The sequence below is a fragment of the Lepisosteus platostomus genome, chromosome 8, assembly GCF_059453375.1.
Source record: "Lepisosteus platostomus isolate fLepPlt1 chromosome 8, fLepPlt1.hap1, whole genome shotgun sequence".
Classification (NCBI taxonomy): domain Eukaryota; kingdom Metazoa; phylum Chordata; class Actinopteri; order Semionotiformes; family Lepisosteidae; genus Lepisosteus; species Lepisosteus platostomus.
Genome location: NC_142618.1, coordinates 32882892 through 32889682, shown reverse-complemented (window position 1 = coordinate 32889682; position 6791 = coordinate 32882892).

Here is a 6791-nt window from a genome sequence, read left to right as displayed (position 1 = left end):
ATTGGCTTCTCTGTACTTGTTTCCTGTCAGGCCAAGGAAGTTAAAATCCCTCTCTCTTCCCCTCAGAGAGGGGTTGACAGACAAGGGGAGGCTGCCTGGGGAAAGGAGGAGGAGGTAGGCCGCAAAAACGAATTGTCTCTTTCTCTCCTGAGAGCTCTATTAATAGCAAACACCTTTCACAAACCGTGGGCTCCATCGCTTCCTCAACTCTCCTGTGAGTCTTTGACTTTATAAGAGAGGAGAGGGGCGGCTCAGAATGATATACTCTGCCTGCGCCCGCTCCAAACCCCAGAGGAGAGACGGGACTCTGAGGGGAATTTGAAGAAAGAAATAGAGAATAAAAAAGCAGTTCTTGAGGTTTCAGTCTTTCTCTCCCAAAACCGTCTCCTTTTTTTAAAAAAAAGAGTACAAACTGAGAGTGGCCTCAAACTGCCAGTGTTTTTATCAGAAAATAAAAAATGAGGAATGGTTTGTCAAACGTGTTCTTCTCGTCTCCCCTTCTGACAGCCTGCACCTCACGTCTCACAGAAGTTCCCAGGAAAGATGAGTCCCGCGATGCAATTAGTGCTGCGGAGCCTCACAGTGGGACTCTTCCTGCTGCGGAGACAAGCATTCCTATTTTCCAAAAAACTTGATAAGTCCTGTTTTCAGCACCCTTGAGAGAAGTTCTGAAAAGGCCTTGCCTGCTTGCTCTCAGATCTTCCGAGCTTCAGTGCAGAGATGTAAGATAGTTGCCCGAGTCACCAAATTCAATTAATGTCTGTCTTTATGAAACTCATTATTATAAGATCTTCTCTCTCCTATGTACAGAGTCACAGAGAGTTATGGGTATGAATACTAATTAGTTCTCCTCCAATCACAAGTCTACAAGAAACAACTGTCTTATAACTTGTCACTCTGCCTTTTTAGGCACATAAAGTTAACATTCAATGGGACAGCTGACCTATGCTAGGAAGGTGTTCCTTCTAATACCTACCTAAAAAGAAAAAGGTTTGATGTATACATTTTATGCAGTACTCAAGTTTTAAATGATTAACAACTTGTTTCAGAACATTTTGGACTAAAGTCCCTCAGCTTTTCCAGAAGAATTTTAACCTTACGGCAGTAAACATGTTCAAAACTTTTACGGATAAAGCTGTCATGGTGTCAGGACAGAATATTCATTCTAAAAGGCTACAGTGTCTTGAAGGTTAGTTCTTGTTCCTTTTGTTTAATGGAGGCATTTGTCTTTGAGAGGATAAAAGTGGTTAGGATCAAATAGATATCAGAGACCCTGGGGAATGCAGCTGGAGAAATGAACAGAGAGGAGAAGGGATTAACCATCTGTAGAGAGAGTGAGTTATGGTGGACTATAAGGAGAGTTCTGGACTATGAGCTTTGATTTAGTGCTGTGAGTCCATAGACAGGCCAGCTGGACCAGAGTCTTACCAACTGGGGAAATGGGGGGATTAAAACCACCCAGGAGCACTGCGATCCATCACTCATCCTGAAAAACGACAGGGTCTCCTGATTTTCATTTCATCTGGGCTCTCCTTTCTGGATTAAAACAACTGCCTTTAGTTTAGTTAGTCAAAAGTTCATGTGATCCTTTGAAGACACTTATCCAGTCTGAAGTATTTTGTCTCTAGTGGACTAAACCAGTAAAACTACTCCCGCAGCTGGCATTACAATAAACCAAGTGGTTACCTTGGTTAAGTGGACTCAAGAGGTTCTTGGATCCCTGTGACAAGAGCCGCGTCGTGTGTCCAAACTGCTGTAAATGGTTCAGAACTTTGAATAGAAGGCAGCTCAAACAAAGCACATTTCAGAGGCAGGTGAAGGGTCTCAATCAAGGTACAAGGTTTGGAAGAGGAGACATTATCTGAATGATTGAAGACGTGTAAGGAAATACATTTGTTACAGAAATTACATAAAACCTAAACTTCATTACAAACAACATTATCTCTCCTCCATCGCACAAAGAAGTATGTTCTGTGCAGTCCTAACAATCTGCTATCCTGAAGAATCTTTCTAGTGGTCGGCCCTGTTTCCCGCCTTTTATTAATTTGCTGCCCTTCTGCTGTTTTCACTGAATAGCTCAGGAACAGTGTCACCTGTTATAATTGGAGGCAATGATTGTTTTGCAGATCATCCAAGGTGATTTAGAGCAACAAATTTATCTTTCAAAGCAGCTGGGTTTTTTTTGCTCTTTGTCAGAGAAAACCTTCCTGAACGTGGAAAGACCATACTAACTCCACACAGAAGGTGCTCCACCCCATAATTACACCCAGAAGAGCCATAAGGCAGTAGAACTACCACCAAGCCACCATACAATGTTGCTTGTTAAAAGTTTGTTACAAAAGGATTAAAACTTTCAATCAGCATATCTATCTGTCTACTTCTGAGCCTTGTACATTTCTGTGGGGTTCTGAACATAAGTATTTTAAACTTTTTGAAATTTAGGACATCCTAAAGCTTGCCTTCAAGAGCAGAAAACAAATGTGCTCTTTTAAAAAGGTCTGGGCTGTGGAGCGAGGCACGCAGATCAGGGTGTGCACAGCAAAAAGGGATATAAACTGGTGGAAATTCCCATAGTCAGAGCCAATAAATGGGATACTTCTCAAGCAAAAAAAGGCAGTGAAAAGATATACACAGAAATAAACTCTCACTCCCTGGCATGTTGTAAGTGGAAAGTGACACCAAGCGCATCCCTGTTGATGATTTCTGAGAAGCGTTGAGGCTGAGGGAAAGGTTAAAAGGCAAATGATGACATGTCTTGAAGAGCGAGCACTAGAACTGTGCGGCATTGGGTGGTAATTCTCCTCTCCCTCAGTAAGAGTCCTTTCAACAGTTCATTACCAACACCTATTCAGACACCCAGCACCCCTTGCTTCAATAGATACGAGCCTCACACGGCAGCACAGATAAAATCTACAACTCCTCACAGACGGATCCTGACAGACGGAAATTAATTGCCTTTCTCTTTCATTTCAGATGAGATTTTTCAGCTCTTCACTGAGGACCAAGTCGCCAGAGACTGCTAGGAGGAGTGGGGGGGGGGGAGTGGGAGGACTGTTAAGACCCCCCTCCCCCCACCATCACCAACACTGTGCTTATAGTGTGTCTGGAGTTAGTAGGGACAAAGCTTTCGAAATGGGAGAGGATCGAAGCTGTGAGTTTGTCCCAGAAGAAAGACAGACCATGTTTATTAAGCTTTGCAGTGAGAGTTTTTTTTTGCCAGCCAAGGGGCTGACACAGGAACAGCAATTAGGGTCCTGGCCTTGTGGGTTCAAATCTCATGCTTGACACTGCTCACCTGCACCCTTAACTGAGGTACTTCATCTGTAGTGTTTCAGTAAAATACCCAACTGTATAAAGGAATGCAAATGTATGTTGTTTGGGCAAGTAATTATATTCAGAATTGTACCAGGAGTCCAGGAGGAGGAGCAAAACAAGTGTCTATATAAAAAAGAGCTCCAGTGTGCAAAACTGCAATGTTGCAGGAAACTAACAAGGTTACACTTAAGACCATGAGTACCAAGTTAAGTACCCTAAGTTATTCCATTTCTCTGATAAAAGTGAGGAAGTGTGATAATATCATTTGACTTCCTCCTAAACTTCTGTTTAACAACTCCTTATAAGCATTATTCTATTTTCTATTTAGTGCCAGAAAAACAGAATCAGCAGCATCCCTGATGGAAACACAAAACATTTCAATCTTATGGCAGCTGGCCCCAGGTGTCCAGGGCCTGTGTTGAAACTGGAAATGAAGTTTGAGCCCAGATGGCAGAGTCACGGTAGACCTTTGGAAGATGAGGACAAAACAAGCCCATATTGTATTACAGGGAGCTGTAAAGAGTCAAAGCTCTACTTTTACAAACATTTCATGGAAGCAAGTATTAAATAACCTTATCTACTGTACGACGCTATACCTGTTGTATAACTATGGCACTGCAAAACATTACGTTCTAAAAACATGATTCTGCTTGTAATGCTCCTCAGGTTGCTTGTAGTACCTTGTTTATCTTAAGAGTCTCATCTTCAAAATGTTCACTGAAGGATCCAACACAATCAGCATCCAGAAAAAATGTTCTCTGTGTAAAATATTTGATGTTCATTATGTAGCAGATCTTAACGTCAGCAGTGTTTTTATTTTAATTTAGAAAACTAAGACATGGGTGGCATTCCAAAAATGGCAGAAAAATGGCAAAAGGAATAAACGTTAGTGTGAATTTGCTGGTTTCTCAGTATGACCTGGCTTGTACCACCCTGCTGTCGTCAGTGTGTATTTGATTAATATATAAGATCACTTTATTGGCCATATACAATTTCTTGTATTAGGAAGTTGTCTTTTCACATACCCCAATTTGCTCTTCAGGAGACACACAGACAGGGAGAGAAGCTTGGGGTCAGGGAAAAGGGCCAGTTATTTATACAGCACCCCTGGAGCAATTGGGGTGAAGGGCCTTGCTAAGGAACCCAACAGAATAGGATTCCTCTGCCAGCTGGGGGCTACGAACCAGTAACCTTCCAGCCATAGGCACAGACCCTAAGCCACAGAGCCACTGCACCGCCACTATGAACACATTTGTGAAATACCACACTGGCCTGACTTCTGTGCCTATAATTTCTTTGAGGGAATGTTTTGCCGTTGCGATGAACAATGAAGAAAATGAGAATTGAAGAATGCTCAGCTAAGTTTAATCAACAGATCAGATGATTAACGTGGAGTTCAGAAGATCAGATGATTCTTGGCTACAGGTGCGGACAGGTCAAGTCCAGATTTTGCAAAAGTGACCATCAGCTAATACTTGTCCGAGCGGTTACAGCTGCAGGTCTTTCCATCCATGACATAAAATGATGCTGTCTGCTGTTAGGTGTGTGAATGTCACAATTGTAAGGGCGCTCCGGCTGTTTCAGGTTTTACTTGATCACGTGCACCTGCCTCCTATCCAGCCCCTCCTTATAAGCCCTGACGCTCACTCTGTTCTGGGCTCTGCATTGGAAGACGGACGCCCGGAGGCCCTTCTACCCCCAAGTCGCCCTACGCCCATTTTTATTCCCTCTCCCTGCACCGGATCCCGTTCCGGTTTTGAACTTTGTCTTGTTATCGTCTCCTCTGGATTTCCCGGTTTTTGGACTATTGGACTTTACCCTGGTTTCCCCCCTGGACTTCCTCGGACTTGTTCACCTGGACTATGCCACCCTGTTCATCAACCTGCCCAGTTCCTCACCGTCTCCTCCCTTCCGGATTCTATCGTCTGCATAGGGTCCTGAAAAACACTTCGTAACAGTGAAGGTGAAAACACCAAGGCTCTGAAGGACAGCCAAATGCTATCTTACTAGCCATAGAAATGCTGACAAGTGATCAAGATGGAAAGAGACTATACAGTAAACCAGGTAACAGAGAAACCAACAAGCCATTGAGAGATATTATTGGGCAGTGGAGGTGCTGATAGCCAGAGGACTGAGAGGAGACTGGAGAACTTACTTTATTTTTATATGAAGAAAACCACATAAAACACTACTGAAGATTCATGGTGTTTTACTAGTAAAAACTCTACAGTACAACAACAACAGTACAACAACTCTACAACCATTTTTTCCTTCTTGTTGTGCTGTTAGCAAAAATATGCTACTTTTTAGATGTTTCAAAGCAACAATATAGAACAGATTCTATAAGCTGGGGCTGGTGGCTCTGTAGGCCTGAAGGTGAGGTGCTGTGGGGGTTTGGGGTGAGTCAGTACTACAGAGCGATGCATTGTGGCAATGAGCCGGGTTAAAAGACAGGTGGTATCACAGATGTGTGCCCTCATATGTCCTCCCCGGTGGACTGTCTGGTTTTACAGCTACTGCACTGACAGCTATGGCCTAAAATCAGTGCACATCTGTCTCTAACTTCTGACTATCTGTCTCTAACATTTTTACACTGTTCTTATTTACAAGAAAGTTGAGTTTGTGACAAACTTTGTCTTTTATGGCTTTTCATTAATCGCACCTTAAGTTTTAAGACTTCAAACGCCAGCCGGATCTGGTAACTGCACCCTAAAAACTCGTATGAGGTTTATGAGGTTGAGTGCAGTCTGATTGATCATTAATTTACTCCTGGTTGCACTGGAATGTGAACACAGCGGTTGATTTTTACTCCTTTGGGAATTTTGTTTGACACATGATTCACAGGTATTTTTCTCTGTTGCTTCTGCAGCTTCCAGAGATTCCATTGGTTTGTGGAGTGAGACCTCAGTCTCCGAAGATCTGAGATGTAGGTCATGTCCTACTAGCTCTATCTGAGACTCAAGACAGAAGCACCTATTTGTCTAGCTCGAGCTGTATTGTTTGAAATCAAGAGAATCCTGCACTGCCTACAGGATAGTAAGTGTCTATTGGGAGAGTGTACAGGAACTGGATGAATCTCTATGCTCTTCCCACTCTCTGCACTGACCACAGGTGGATGTTTTTGGAACAATTTGTCCAAGTCAAACCAGTCCATCAACTGTGACACTCTGTGGTCTTTGGGTAATCCTAGTCCGGGACAGTCACCAGAAGTGCAATACGTGAACCGTAGACCAGCTTCAGCCTTTCTGAGAGCTCCTTATATGTGTCCATGCGTGAAGCAATAGGTTAATTCCATTCCGAAAAATGGAAAGAAGAAACACCTTTCAGCTGTGGAACCTTTTTCAGCTGAAAAGTGTTTTTTTCTTTCCAGTTGACATCTGCTGTTTCTTCTTTTTACTTTTCAGAACAGAATTAACCTTTACTTCTCCCCAGATGACGGGCTTTGAAACCTTACCATCCCAAGTGCAATGCAGTGC